Genomic DNA, 2864 nt, shown 5'->3' on the forward strand with positions numbered 1-2864 from the left:
ATGAAACTGGAAAATATGAAGAGGTGCAGGGGCGGCTCGTGGGGCTAAAAAGTGGACGTGCACAATTAAGCTATCGCATGCTGAAGATATTCAAGTGCATAGTAAATGAGATATGGTGTATAATTTTAAGATCTTTGGGTTGGTGAGGGAGAACTCCGTGCATTTATTTTCATTCTTTTTACTTGTCGCTTTGATTTCTAGTATTAAATTTGTTTGTTAGCTAAACATCAATTTCGTTTATCCTGTATTGGAACTGAACACTCAAGTAATAACTTACACTACTCCACTACAAAACCATTCAAAGGCACAACTCATAGGACAGTCACGTTTACCTCTCTCAGGTTCACGGTCACAGAGTCACTTAGAATAGTGGCAAGACAAACAATGAACCAATCACAATTCACTTGAGCACTCCGATGGATTGCTCCGGGGCTCACATAATATTGGCAAAGAATAGCGTACGGTCAATCGCGTTTATTTTTAGACCTCCTACTGTGGACTGTGTTCCGGCACTGTTCGACAGGAGCACATTTGAGATGTACCGTCTTAATAATATTAATGTACCGCCAAACTCGCTACGAGTGTCGTCATCGCTTGGGTTATCCCCAAGAGCGATTTATAGGTCAGGTTACACTCTTGAATATCCTATTATGTTTAAATAAAGCGCGTGGACTTTCTCATGGCATAGTAGATGTTTTACGGCGCTATAGACACAGAAATGACAGTTATGGCGCTAGTGAGGACCTTGTTTTGATATAATATTTGGCTAGTGTTTGTTTCTGGCTTCTTTTATTTGATTATTGTGGGTGTTTCATGTTGCGGCACTGCACGACCATACTCTATGGACGAACTGCGCCTGGTGTGTGTGTGTGTGTTTATGTGTGTGTGTGTGTGTGTCAGTGTGTTTATGTGTGTGTGTCAGTGTGTTTATGTGAGTTGGTAAGCTGGCCCAATTGGGCATGCACTTGAGTGCTTGACTCTACTCTAGACCGTCCTATTTGTATACATGTATTTCCTAAAGGAAAGAACTGTAATGCTAGAGAGCAGCCTTAGAAACAACCAGGCTGAGAAGCGCCAACGACGAAATGAAAACAGCGGAAACACAGAACTTCGATCCACGTGACTGACTTGCAAGCACTGCGACAGAATCTGCGCTTTAAACATAGGAAGAATTAGCCATGAAAGAAGCTGCATGAAGACTACCTTGAAACCATTTTAAGCTAACTTGACTGTCTGCATAGACAAAAAGAGTTATACATTACTGCGCACGGCGTGGGCCAGCGCTTGACATATCAGCGATATCACCCACTAGTGGGCCATTTGGTAATGGGTTTTTTTCAACCCACTTTTTCTCATCGTGTCACCAGACAAACATTTGCAGTGGTGCACGCCGTAAAAGTCTTTCATGAACTCTTCAAGGGCGCAGCGGACACACGAGTCCGATCTCCTGCGGACCAAAGGCAATGTTGCTGCACATTTTAAACCATCTTACAGAAATGAGCAACACAAAATAATGTCATATTTGATAATAATAATAAATAGCATTTGTACAGAGCATTCCCCCGTAAAAATAAACATACATATAAATAGTAATTTTATATACAGCATAATGAACAAAAACCATAAGAAGAATAGATAGCATTTGTATAGCGCATATCCCCGCTCAACAGCAAGCTCTATGCGCTTTACACTATATAATTATTACCCCAGCAGACCATAGAACACACGGAAACATTCTCAGCTTCATGGGAAGCATAAAGTGCAACCTGCTACTTAAGCGTTCAAACACTAACAAAATGACAAGAGTTTCGTTGTCTGAAGCTGGGTACCCATTCCCACCTGGGTGAAGTGAGGAAACTTCATGTAAAGTGTCTTTCCCAATGACACAACGTGGTATGCTTGTCGTTCCTCGTCTTTTTATGCTTCAGATAAAGACCGCAGAATTGAAAAATCGATAAAAATAATAAAATTATTTCAAGTGTCCGAAAACAGCTGCATGTCTTCAATGATTAACCCTATTCGTACATCGTGTTTTATTATCGTATCAATACGACGTTGGGAACTCTGTGCCACCACTTTCCAAAGAAGAAATTTACTCATTAATCCGATTTTTACGCTTTGCATAGCAGTCTGTAAAACTGATTTTTTAAAGAAATACTGAAAGTTTTAAAGAGATCTTCGTACTAGAATCTAGAAGTACATTTGTATTCTAAATTGTGAAGAATACAACCCCTGGGTACAAAATGATCCCAGGGCGTACGGGTTTGGTTAAAATAAACAATTTTTTAAATGAAAAATAATACAAAGACAAACATTTTGTACCGTACTTCTCGGGTGTCGTTACGGTACTGTGTTAGAGTGTCGTCCAAATGTTTGCTACCCTGCTGTTTTTGTTGACACGTACGACGACAAGTTTTGTGCTTTGACTTTGAGGGGCCATTATTTCTTGTATGGAAGATTAGACTGTCGTTCTAAGCTTTGTTCTCATCCAGTTGTTATTGACACGCGTGACGCGCTTTTGTGTTTCTGGCGAGCCAGTCTTTCTTGTGTGAGAGACTGTGGATCCAATCTTTGTGAGTGACACGCTTTTGTCTACACGCATGGCAAGTTTCTTCATTGTGAACTAGGCCTTAAGACAGCGCCAAATATAATAATATTATAATCTGTTAAGACTGTGAGGGAGGGAGTTTGTGTGTGTGTGTGTGTGTGTGTGTATGTTTGTGTGTGTTTGTGTGTGTGTGTATGAGTATGTATGTATGGATAAAATGAATAGACTGTGTGTGTGTGTGTGTGTGTGTGTGTGTACGCACGCACGCATGCATGTCTGTCTGTCTGTCTGTCTGTCTGTCTGTCTGTCTGTCTGT

Source organism: Aplysia californica, unplaced genomic scaffold (assembly GCF_000002075.1).
Source record: "Aplysia californica isolate F4 #8 unplaced genomic scaffold, AplCal3.0 scaffold00568, whole genome shotgun sequence".
NCBI classification, from domain to species: Eukaryota; Metazoa; Mollusca; class Gastropoda; order Aplysiida; family Aplysiidae; genus Aplysia; species Aplysia californica.